The sequence below is a fragment of the Quercus lobata genome, chromosome 7 (assembly GCF_001633185.2).
Source record: "Quercus lobata isolate SW786 chromosome 7, ValleyOak3.0 Primary Assembly, whole genome shotgun sequence".
NCBI classification, from domain to species: Eukaryota; Viridiplantae; Streptophyta; class Magnoliopsida; order Fagales; family Fagaceae; genus Quercus; species Quercus lobata.
In genome coordinates, this window is record NC_044910.1 from 19,211,925 (window position 1) to 19,225,489 (window position 13,565).

General features: G+C 31.1%; 1 long non-coding RNA gene across 1 annotated transcript; it reads right to left on the bottom strand.

The window, feature by feature from the left end:
• Positions 1–11,615: 11,615 nt before the first annotated feature.
• On the bottom strand, positions 11,616–13,254 carry LOC115953833. The gene is made up of 3 exons (XR_004083788.1): positions 12,764–13,254; positions 12,408–12,622; positions 11,616–11,658 (listed from the first exon to the last, which is right to left on the bottom strand). It is a non-coding gene; the product is annotated as an uncharacterized LOC115953833 (long non-coding RNA).
• Positions 13,255–13,565: the final 311 nt, after the last annotated feature.

Consider the following 13,565-nt stretch of genomic DNA (forward strand, 5'->3'; position numbering starts at 1 on the left):
CTCGACTTCATCAAATAACTAATCATCTTTTGTTCTTTTTTCGACCACTTTTCCCATTGTTGTTTTTCCTATCCCCCCCACACTGCATATTGCAATCATGTTGATCTTCTCATCTCTTAGTGCCTCTAAAACTTTTTTCAACATTTTTGTTCTTGACTCAAAATCCATAATACCTATCATGGATAAAGATCGCATTCCTGGTGGAGGGGAAGGATAGGATAGTTTATCAAATTGTCCATCCTTTAGAAGCCCATCAATTTCCAGAGTCTTCTTCTTAGCTTTCCTACTCAAGGAATAACGTGTCTTCAAATTGGGACACCATCCATCCAAACACATCTTATTCGCTTTGACATCTTCATCTAGGAATCTATGCAGATCTTCATTGATGTTGTCTACCTTTTCGACCCAACTCTGAACCTCAGGTGCAATTATCTCTCTGTTCCCTTTGGCTACGTCAATTTCTAATTGCATCCCACTTCTCTTGTCACCCAGCTTCTTAAATTGATCTTTGAGATTCTTGATGTTGCCATTTAGGTGAATCAAATAGCCAATCTGTTGTATGATTTGCTCCATCAATTTTTTTTTCAATCTCTTCTACAATTGGTTTGATAAATTCCATTTCCATTTCTCTCGTTTCTTCTTTTGGATATCTGTAATAAAAGACCAAATTTTAAGTTTTAACTTTTATTTATTTAAAACCAAGTTAGTAGTGATGATCGCACTGAAGTGGACCTAGTGATGTGGTTTTGGTAGAGTGATTATCACCGAACTTTTTAGAATGCAGTTCTTTAATCCAATAAAACCTGTAATAAGTAAGTGGGTGCTATATGTATTTAGAATTTTGTGAATAGAAAAGTTGACTGTAGAATTAATCGTGGCTTCACAAACAGACTAGGATTACCACAATATTGTTGAATGCCTTGAAACTTAATTTTCTTAATTCATATTTTATATATATAAAAAAAAAATTGTCATTGAATTAGTTTCCAAGTATTAAGTGAAATTGCTCTATTAATCTAAATTTTTGAGATTGAAACAGTCAAGATATATGGACATTTCTAGGAAATTAACATATTATATTATATATAGACATTTAAAAAAAAAAATTTGATTAAATGATTCTAAAATTTGAAATTTATAAATTTAAATTCAAAGTATAAAATACTTTCATATCTTAAAATTTCAAAAATTCAAGCAATCTTCCAAATAATTTCTCAGCTACTCAATTTTCACAACCAAATACCAACCCACAAATCTCAAACACTCATTTCATTATCTTAATGAAATGAAATCATTTTTGTTAGTACCAACATATAAAGAATGTGATAAAATACAGAAAAATTGGTTAAAAACATTCCATTTATTAATATTTAATTGCCTTATCTAGGCTTCCACATAAAAAAAGAAAAGAAAAAAACTCTAAAATCATCATCGACTTTCACTTTTATCATCATAGCTCATATCAATATTGCACTAAATAACAGAAAAGACTACAAAGAAATCTAAAAATTATAAGTTCTAAAACATAATAAAATACAACTAATTGCATCAATAATCAAATAGAATGTTTATTTTAATTTCTCTTTAGTTCTAAAACAAAATACAACTATGACTTTCCCACACCAAACACCTAAAGACCTGAAGCCAATCACATCCTTTATAGAATCCCACAACATCTAACCTCAACATCAAAACAATAAGTCATCCTTGTTACTCAATAAAAAAGCAAGCCCTCTTCCTTGGTTATAGCCAACTCATTCGGCTTAAGATTAGATGAGATGAAGGAGTTGGAGCTAGGTAGGTGTTATTGAAAAGTTGAAGATATATGACATCATTCTTGGTTGGGATGTATTTGAGATGACATGACATGAAGGGTTGTGGACATGTATATAGAAAGGAGTAGAAGTACAAGAAGTTTTTAGCTTGAAACATTGAACCAAAGAAAAAAAGAGTTTTACAAAGAATACTTATTCTTTAATAGGAAAAGTCTTGAAACATTGAACAAAAGAAACCAAAAGTCTCTATTCTTTTGTTCTTATCTTGTGGCTTTAAAGATTATTTCAATTATCTTTTTAAAGAGAGCGTCACATAACCGAAAATTATGCTTTCTCACATGAGATTCTACTTATATATATATATATATATATATATATATGTATGTGTGTGTGTGTATACAACCTTAAGAAGGTTGCTACTTTCATTATTTACTGTTTGAAAGAGACAGTTGAAAAATGACGGTAGCCCCTTATATTATATGTGATCAAAACTTGACACATTTGGGTTGTTACGGACATCATCAATGTCTAGTTTAATTGGGTTTATGAATATAGACAAAATTTAGGTATAGTACTTAGGTGCGTGAGTTCTAGTTAGTTCAACTGGTAAAACTTCTTATGGTTGTATAAGAGATTTGGGGTTTAATACCTGCCTACACCAAAACTGATTAGTGTCTTGGTCTGGTAATAAAGAACTATTATTAGGAGCGGACACCATAGGTTGAAACTCTCTCAAAAAAGAAAAGAAAAGAAAGTACTTAGGTGTTTTTTTTTTTTTGGTTCCCTTATTAAATTTAGTTATGTGGCTGCTTAACTAAAAATACACTTCCATCCTATGAAAAAAAAAAAAACATATAACTGAATTTTAAAAGCGGAATCTAAGATATTGTACCTAAATTTTGTCCTATGAATAGGCATATCTAATTCCCCATAAGGCTAGGTACTTATATTATATTTGACCCTTAAGAAGGCAGCCACTTCATTTTTACTATTTGAAATAGATAGAAGGGAGCCCTTATTTATAACCCAATGCTAGAAGTCCCTAAAAAAAAAAAAAAAAAAAAAGAATAAAACCCAATGCTACCAATTACCACACATAATACATATCAACTTCTCTAATAGTCAATCCCTAATTTACATCATCTCTTGATGGTTGGATGTAGATTTGTTCAAAATAATGTTTTCTATATGTTTTTTTTTTCATCCAATAGTATTGTTTTATGTAGCACAATAATTCATCATAATCAGTTGAAAAAATTCCATTGCAAGTACAATTTTCACCCTCATTCCGCCAATCTAATGCATATTTACTGAGCTTACCAAATGTAAATTTCTTCTTTTTTTTTTCCTCACAAAAAATATCCAGATAATCAATGAAATCCTCAAGATCAAGTAACTAATCAATAAAATCTTCCTAAAAAACCCCAATCAAAATCTACAATCTATCTATATATATCCAAAAATTGAAGCATATCATTTATTATTACTATACTCTAGTAGAGCCACATCAGCATCCATGTCATTATCTTTTTCCTTTCCAAATTTTCCTATATATTTTAAAAAATTTACTCATTTAAGGTGACTTAAAAACTCCATTATTTTTTAACACTATCTCCAAAATTTTTCTATCCCTTTTACCTTTTCATCTCCCCACTATTTTCTCACTTAATATCATTCATTCTCAATCCCTTTATCTTCCTTTATTTTGACTCTTCTTATTCTTATCCTCTTACTATAAATTTGGCATTCTCTCTCCCTTTCTATTTACAGTTTTATCACACAAAAAATGTTATTTCTCTCTCAATTTTTTTTTTTTTTTATTTTTGGTGGATTTTTTTATTTTTATTTTTCTTCTATCTAAACTTTAGGTTGATGAATTTTTTTATTAATTAGAATTCTACTTTGGGTTGATGTATTTAGTTTTGTGTTATGATCCTAGTATCCCACATTGCTTAAGTGTAAGCTTAAACATATGTATATGAGCTCTTAGGCACCTTCCCCTTGAAAGCTAGGTTTCAAAGTGAGTTCTACCTACGGGTTCCAAACATTTGGTATCAAAGCAAACCACCACCCCAAGTAATCAAGCGTAGCTCATTGAGTATGGATCAAATGAGTTGCGATTTTGTGGTCGGATCTTGGAGGGTTGACATAGAGGCTAGATTAAAATAACTGATAGGTGAGTGGAGCTACCAAAAGAAAAATGGTTACTATCGGGTCAATGTTAATAGAGTGAGCCATCATGGACATTGATTGTGGGGTGTAGTGGTATGTTATAATCCTAGTGTCCCACATTGCTTAGGTGTAAGATTAAACATATGTATATAAATTCTTGGGCACCCTTCCCTTGCAAGTTGGTTTTCAAGGATGAATTCTACCCATGGGTTCCTAACATTTTGTGCTTTAAGTTGTTATCTTTTTTTTATTATCCTTGATTGTTAAATACCATCATGTTGCATTATAAAGATAATATGTAAAAATATAATATTATTCTATTGCGTAGCATGACTTGGATAATTTGATGTTTATTGCTATGTCTTTAATTTTTACTCTTTTTCTTCTCATTTTATTTTATTCAACATTTAAATTCAGCGACATCCTCCATATTATTAAATTATGAAGCACAAATCAAGCAAATGGCTAGACTGCCTGTTTTTGCACTATACTGTAGAAGGACTATAAATCTTGGTACATATTTTTGCTGGAGATTGATGTGAAAATCTCTCTCTCACACACACACACCTGTCTTCCTTTGCCATACATTAGGGGAATTAGAATATTTGTGCATATAATTTGTTAGATTTTAGACCCTTAAAAACACAGTTTGTTTAACCTACTTTATTAGTCAAGTTGTTACTTAGGCTAATTATTCAAATCTAGGTTAAACATTCACCACACACATCATGCACAACAGAAAACTAAATAAAAACAAGATGTGATGACTTAAGAAAACCATTGAAATAAATTAGTTTCAAGGTAAAATAACCTAGGGGGAACGATCCCAAGAGAACAATCCACTATATCAAATTGAGATTTACAATCAAGAATACCAATTCGTACTAAATCTACAGTTACCAAATTGAGCTTTGAACCCCTCAAACTTCTTTGATGTGGATCTACTCTCACATAAACCTCTAGTTCATGCTTTAGATCTCCATGATCTATACCTAGACAAGTTTGTGCTCATGGTTTGCCAATTGTTCTAAACTTTTAAAACCTAACATAATTGATAAAGGGCAATATAATTTAAATTTAGATAGCATTCTTTGAATGTGTCGAGGCCTATAGAATGAGCAATTTGTAGACTTAAAAAGGCTATTGAGAATGAAATGATAATCAAGGCCAAAAGAATATGGACTATTATATATCCTTTAGATAAAACCTATATCATATATATATTTGCCACAAATTAAATCACTTAGAGTTAATAATTTTATATTATGTGTTAGCATCTTCTCTGCTTCTTCTTCTTATTCTCAAAAATATCATGTATCATCTTTAAAGGATGCCAACAATATTGATCTTATGGGAAAAGTTACATAAAATATTGAGAAAAATATGTTCTATATTACAAACATGTGTTTTATAGTTACCACATGTGGTAACTTAAGTCTTAATATTCTTAAGTTGTTTTATCAAAAAGAAATAAAGTAAAAAAAAAAAAAAAAAAAAATGGTTGTCGCAAAGGAGGAGTTCAAGTAAAGTTTTTATTTATTTATTTTTAAAAATGAAATACCTATTCTGTAAGACCACCAAATTTGATAATTTGCAAATGGCGAAACCGCTTACAATAGTATCTGCATAGTTATATAGTTCCAGCTAAAGAAATCAAGCATACTTTAGTCTTCAAAAAACACATCTACCTGTGCTTAAACATTCATCTTGGGTGGTTTTAACTTTTCATATAATTTTATGTTTTACATATGCATCTACTTTAATTTAGATGTTTATAACTAAACATTGAAATAATTATTCACTAAGAATTAAAACCAAAAAAAGAAATATTGTATGTGTATATATATATATATATATATATATATATATATCCTCATCTTGTGCAGTTTTTATTTTACATATAACTTTGTATTTATATATTCATCGAATTTAATTTAAATTTTTATACCTAAACAATGAAATCTATAAACAAAGTATTTAAAACAATCATATTTATACTCTTCCAAAAGTCACCAATTTTTTTTCATAAAAAAAAGGCCTTTTACATTTCCTTGGAAATTCATTTAAAAAAATAAAAACAACTTTAACATTTAAAAAAAAAAAATTAAGGCTCATTATTTCTTCTATTAAGATATTATAGATGCCTTAATTGATTGAGATCAAACTAAAGAAATGCCTTTTATATTTCCTTGAAATTAAGAAGAAATTTTTTTTTTTTGACATGCCACTAACATAACCACATCTATAATTAACTATTTAAGACATATTCCAAGATATCTATTTCTTATTGATAATCATAAAAATTACAACTAGCAAGATGAAAGCTCACTAGTATAAAAACTAGAGCTAATTAAGATCCCAAAATTTTAAATTATGGCTAAACTGCTTTTAATCTACTCAACTAGATGTGGAATAAGAGTAATTAATGTGCAATTAACCAAGACTACTATCTAGTTCATGGGCATACATAATTGATAATCAAGTATTATCACAAGGAATAAAGGGAAGAGAGAAGCAAACACAAGATAACACCGCGATGTGTTACCGAAGAGGTAAATCGAAGGACTCGACATAAAAACCTCTCCTCGACCCTTCAAGTCGAATTGATCCACTAGTAAATAAGTTGGAGTACAAGGATTACAGTTTAGACCCTCCAAGCCTAGATTACCATTTGTACTTAGAACCTTTGAGTCTCAACAACTAATGAACTTCACCGAGCCTAGTCTTCACTAACTTTCCGAATCCCACAATTATCACCAATTGCATCCACCATAGAATGTCATGTCCTAATGTTTCCCAAAAACTCCAAATCAGCTTACAACACTTACAATGAGTGTAGTTTGTGTTTGGGCTAAGAACCTCTTAAAGGATATGGAATTAGAGAGGGAAGAGAGTGAAGAAAACTAAGAGAAATGTGTAGAGGATTGAAGGTTTGCAGTCTCTAACTCTCAAATGGATTTATAGGGTTTTCTCTCAGAAAATCTTCTTACAATTTCATGGGTAATGTGGGCTTTTATAATGTGGATAAAGAAATGATGAAAGCACACAAAAACAGCCTGGCAGTGCATCTCGTGACTCAAGTTGCAAGCCACTTGTAAATGCCTCTGACACTTGAGATGTTTGAACTTCCAGGATGTGCTTCTCACATAATCTTTCGCGGGTTGCACCATTCGTGAGCCAATACAGGAAAATGATTAAAGAATTACAATCAAATTTGACATGGAGTTAATGCCAAAAAACAGAATTGAAAATCACAAATTTACACGAGAATATACAAAGTAATAAAGAGTAGACAAAGAAAGGAAAAAATAAATAAAATCAAACATTAATTAGTAACTGTTAATTGGAAAACAAATCCTTGGCCAAAAGAAGTAAAAAATAAAATAGAAATAATCATATAGAGGGCAGTAAAAACTTTACAATGCAATAAAATCAACCGTTACTTTCACTTAATCAAAATCAATAATCAACATTAAATACAATATTTCTAAAAAAAAAAAAACATTAACAATCATACAAAATTTAAACTTAAAACTAACCAAACTCTAACTTGGGAAACCATAGTTTCCTATCATAACTTCAAATAATATTATACTACCTAGTAATTTTTTTACTAAATTTAAATTTTAAAATTTTCACTATTAGATTACATGTTTTATATGCTATTAACATGCATGTCAAACTTTGTGTCGATTGAATATTATTTACCATTTGATCCATAAACTCACATTTTATACATAATTTTGAACTACAAGAACTTGAAAATTTTCATTTTATGTATGACATTACTATTGATCTTGGATATCAGGGAAATTTACAAACATAAAGGATATTGGATGAAAATATAATCTAATGGTGGATTTGTCAAAAAATTCACATTAAATAAAAAACATTAAATAGTGTAACATTGTTTAAAGTTACACTAATGACACATTTGGTACACTAAATGAGGATTACAAGAATTGTAATATTTATTACTAGGAATAAAATGTGCTGTAATGGAATAACTAAATATATTAATAAGTTTAGTGTTGTGAGTTGTAACATTAAAATAAAATTTAAGAATTATTTTAGGAAATATCTTACTCAGCTACAATTACATTTCCTTAAAAATAATATTTTTTAAATTTGAGAGAGAGATGAGTTATTTTTTTGAGAGATGCTACGTCTACAACATTTTTACAACAAATCACATGTGGTTAGTTGTTTTTGGTTCAAATTTGAGACTAACACTAAGATTACTTTTTTGTCCAAACAATAACAACCAGTAACAACTTGCCACTTAGGATTTGTTGTAAAAATATTGTAAAAATATTGTAGACATATCATTTCTCTATTTTTTATATTATTTTATTTTTATAATTGTTATGTGTTTATGAAAAGTTTGTTTATATGGAAATATATTAATTTTAGTAATTATTGTACCTACTAAGAAATAACTAATACAACCCTTTTAAAGAGGGAAATTATTGTGTACTCCCGAAATACCATAAATGCATACTCCCTCCTCTCACATGAATGGTGGGTGCCACCATCCACTATTCATGTGAGAGGGGTAGTACGCATTTATGGTACTCCGGAAGTACCTAATAATTTTCCTTTTAAAGATGAATAATTATTCATTATTTTGAAGAACAACTATTTATAAGAAATGACTACTAAACATAACCAAACTAAAGAATTGTTAAGCCTAAATAATTATTAAATTACAGTACCTATTATATAATCTACCAAACATGCACTAAGTGTAACTTGATCATGGTATATTTTTAAAAGCTCTATTTCTTTTTCTAGTTTCCTTTATTCTAGCACACTAGCATGATTTTAAAACTCTCTCTAGGAGTCTTTCTTATACATAATTCAATCCCAATATATTGCTTCAAAATCCTTTTCAAAAGAAATATTTTCTTTTAGCTATGATCCATGTTCTAAAATAGAGTTTCTCAAAATCCTAATTGTGGGGGAATGGACCTAAATTTGCCTCAAGGACCTCAACCCGAAGAGAAAGCCTCAAGAAACCCCATCCATGGAATGGCCCTGGCCCATGGGCCAACAAGGGATGAAAGAGCCTCTCATTGAGAAAAGACCATTTGGGCCCTTTATCGGAGTAATCTGAGGAATTCATCTTCCCGAGGAAGAATAATACAACCAACAAGTGGTCAGGTGCTTAGCCAAGGACCCCCCTTTTGCCTACCTACTCCAGGGAACACGTAGAAGAACATGCAAAACCCAATGTAATAGTCACCTCCACATTAATGAGCTCCCTCCACCATATATCAGCCACATTAAATGCTTAATAACCCCAAAAGTCTACTTTCATGATCAATAAATGGCAAGAGAAGGGGCGGATGGACAAGCATCCCCCTAAATCCAACTAAGAGCTGGACAGCTAGAGGAATATGTAAGATGGCTATAAAAGGAGGAGGAGGATAATAGGAAGGGGGATCCAAAATAAACAAAGGGAAAAACAAAAGAGAGAAAGTGAAAAGAGTCTTTACTTGTATTTTTCCTTTAGAACTCCTGTATGTACCTCGGGAAAACAATTTTTATTCATATAAAGCCTTTGATTCAGTGATACTTATCTCCAATCATCTTTTTAATCTTCCCATTGTGGATTTCTATCTCCTATTTATTAGAAATTCGTTGTATTGATCTTAATCCCAAGGCTAGCTTGTTAGCAATTGTGCTTTTGACCCCCACACTTATCAATCTTAATCTTATTTGTTGTAGAAGTTGAGACACATTAGAGTTCGGTCAAAAGTTTTAGTGATCCCCAAATAAGATAATTCCTGCCCCTACATGACTCTTTTTTTTTTTTTTTTTTAATTTAATAGGGGTTGAAGATAATTCTCCTTGAATGTTCTTCATTATTGAATAGGTTTAGTAGTTTTTTTTTCTTTGGTATATGGGGTTGAAATAGATTGACCCCAGTTAACTAATTCAATTACTCAAGTTGATTAATTAAGTCAAATTACATGCAAATGTGAAGGTACCAACAAATCACCAATTAACTTATATGTGTTGGGTTAAAATAGATTGATCTCAGTTAATTAATTTAATTACCTAAGTTGATTAATTAGGTCAAATTACATGCAAATCATGGAGGCAATAACAAATCACCAAGTAAACTAAATGCAGTGGAAATTAAATTGACACAGTGATTTATTGACAAAAGGGGAAAACCTCTTACAAGGCAAAAATCCATCGGGTGAATTTAAGGTCACCACTTCCAAAAATCTACTAATAAAAAAACAAGTGGTTACAAGTATGATAAATCTTACCACTGCCCTAGCCTATTCTAATATACCAATCTATAGTTGAACCTTTGCTCCATTATCCAATTGGACTTGATCTTGTAGTAGCCTTCTTTCCTTGGCTGCACAAATCTCCAATCTGTGACTAACTTCTTTGCATGGATCCCAGTACATGACTAACTCTACCAACTTGAATGGTTGTTGTTGGTTGCAAAGTTCTTCACTTTATCAACAATAAAGATTAGGAAACACTTGGTTACAAAACTTTACGGTGTACAAATGTAGTTGCTTCACCTAGAGAATATATGTTCTAGGTCTCTATTTCCGTGTGTAATGACTTTTAAAATAAGCCTTATATATGACTAGGGTTGTGAGAAAAGAAACCCTAATGAAACAAGTCATTATGGGCCAAATTTTAGATCTGGAAATTCTGAAATCATAGATCTCGATAGATCGAGCTTGTGTCGAGCTTGTCCATTAATCCTCGATAGTAGCATTTGTCGAGCTTGTGTCAAGACTTAATGAAACAACTTTTCTTCACTCATTTCTTGGATCAACCTTCATGTCTTTAATGAAACCATTTGATATGTTTGAACAACATACTTCTTGATACGTTAAACTCAACTTAGATCTACTCAATTACAAGTGCATTTCATCAAAGGATTAGCCAATTACATAGAAAATATGACCCTAACAATATGCAGCTGAAAAAAAATTAACTTGGTGATTTGTTGACAAATGGGGAAAAACCCTCACAAGGCAAAAACCCCATTGGGTGAATTTAAGTTCACCACTTCCAAGAATTTATTAATCAATAACCAAGCGATTACAAGTATAAGGAATCTTATCACTACCCTGGCTTATCCCAAAATACCAACCTTTAGTTGAATCCTTACTCCAATGCCCAATTGGACTTGATCTTGTAGCAGACTTCTTTCCTTTGTTGCACAAATCTCCAATATGTGACTAAATTCTTTGCACGGATTTCAGTACATGACTAACTTCAGCAATTCGATTGATTGTTGTTGCTTGCAAAGTTCTTCACTTCAACAACAATGAAGATCAGGAAACACTTGGTTACAAAACCCTAAGGCGCACAAACGCAGTAGCTTCTTACAGAGAATATGAGCTCTTGGTCTCTGTTTCCATGTGTGATGGCTTTTAAAATAAGCTTATATATGACTAGGATTGTAGGAAAAGAAACCTTAATCAAACAAGTCATCATGGGCCGAATTTCAGATCTGGAATTTTTGAAATTGTAATTCTCGATAGATTAAGCTTGTGTCGAGCTTCTTCAGTAGTCCTTGATATCAGCTTTCTGTTGAGCTTTGTGTTGAGTTTTAATGAAACAACTTTTCTTCACTTGTTTCTTGGATCAATCTTCATGTCTTTAATAATACCACTTAATACGTTTGAACAACATATTTCTTGATATATTAAACCCAACTTAGATCTACCTAAGTACAAGTAAAATGCGTTTTGTCAAAGAATTAGTCAATTACATAGAAAATATGACCCTAACAAGGTAGAACACAAATTATACCCTTAAAATTTAATTTGGGTCAACGCTGTTAGGTTTTGAGTTGTCAAATTCCATGACACTATATAATAGTCAAATGTGTTTGCTCAACACCATTTGTGCAAGAAGTAGCTCAAGAGAAATAGTTTATGAAGTTTTCAACTCCTCTTTGAGTGCCATTTGATTGATCAAATTAAGTTTTGACTTTCCTTTGATCGAATCTCAATCTATCTAAAATTGGGAAGTTGGAATATGATAACCTCTACTAATGAAATTGGTTAATGCAAATCAATTAAAATTTGGAAGGAAGCCGACTGAGGGTTTAAACCGTTAATCCATAAACTGTCTATTTGGATTTTTCACCATCAATATTAATTTTATCAATAGGACAATATGTGTAGAATTGGAGCCTTTACAACACATTATGGCAATCTTCAACATCCAGAAGGTATCGAATTTTCAAATTATTTTATGCATGCACTTACATTCTCACCCTTCTCTTGTCTTCTTGTTCTTTTATTTTATTTTTTAAATTTATTGTTGTATTTTTCTATTTTATTCTTGGTGTGTATTTTTGTGAATAAAGCCTCTTGTTTAAGATGTATAACTACAAGTCCACAATCACTTAATTTAAACAGAAAAAATATAAAAGTTTGTGAAACTATGTGCAAATTAAAGTACCATTACCAGCCATATCAGTAAAACGTACAGATGGATCCTCTATTAAGCTGCAAGATATGCAAATATGGTGGCATCTTCCTTTCTTTGTCTCATTTGGTCCTTGAGTGATTACTGATTAGGCCTGCATTCCTTCCTGTGTTTTGCTTCCTCTCTCACGTTTGCATTTTTTTTTTTATACCCACTATGTTACACTACACTTTGTACTCACCCTGTATTTTTTACTGTAACAACAGAAAACAAACAAACAGAAACATTACGATTGAAAAATATAGTAGCAACTTCAAATTGAGGTCAAAATATGTTCAAGAAATATCTATATATATATATATATTTTAAAAAAGGAAAAGTTTTTTAGGACATACCTTTGCCTTGTATAAAAAGAAAAGAAGTGTTTATTTAGAAATTCAGCAATAGGATGAAGTAGCAGAGAGATGTTAGCAAACAGAAGAGAAGCGCCACAGCAAGTATAATCAAGGAAGAATCACAAGGAAAATAGAAAAGATAAGAAGCAAGTAATGTTATTCAATGAGTGTGGAAAGGAAGGGATGTTATTCTTCCTTTCGCCATTGATTTGATTCCTTATCCAGCAGCAGCATGTGGAAAGAAACCATTTCGTTATAATCAGTCAACATTTTGGAAAAGAAAACCGAAAAAAGAAGAACGATATACGTAAAAGAAAAAGGAAAAAGCTCAACGCATAACAATAGTGATGGTGTCATTTCATTCAATGCCCTATCAATAATGCAGTTTTGGTGAATACTTGCCAAAAGAGAAAAGCAAGAGGTGGGTTTGATTGGTTTGCAATAGGACTAAAGGAAAAGGAGATGACATGACGAAGATGAAGAAACAACATTAGTGATGGTGTCGTGACTCTCCTTGTTATGCCACACAGTTGGATTAAGCGGACCTACATTATTATTGCCATAACAATAATGGAAGATTGCCAAAAGATAAAAGAAAAGAAAAGGAAAAAAAAAAAAAAAAAGAGTCTATTGACCTACATTTTTTTTTTCTTTTTCACCTTATGTGTTCTTGTGTTGCGGTGAGCCTATGTGAATAAGGTGTAAAAAAGTTGTGAATTTTTAGTGCTTGTGGTAAGACTGGAGACATAAACTAGAGGAAGAAATACAGCCGCGTTTACAAAAAACGTGGCTATAGCTACAT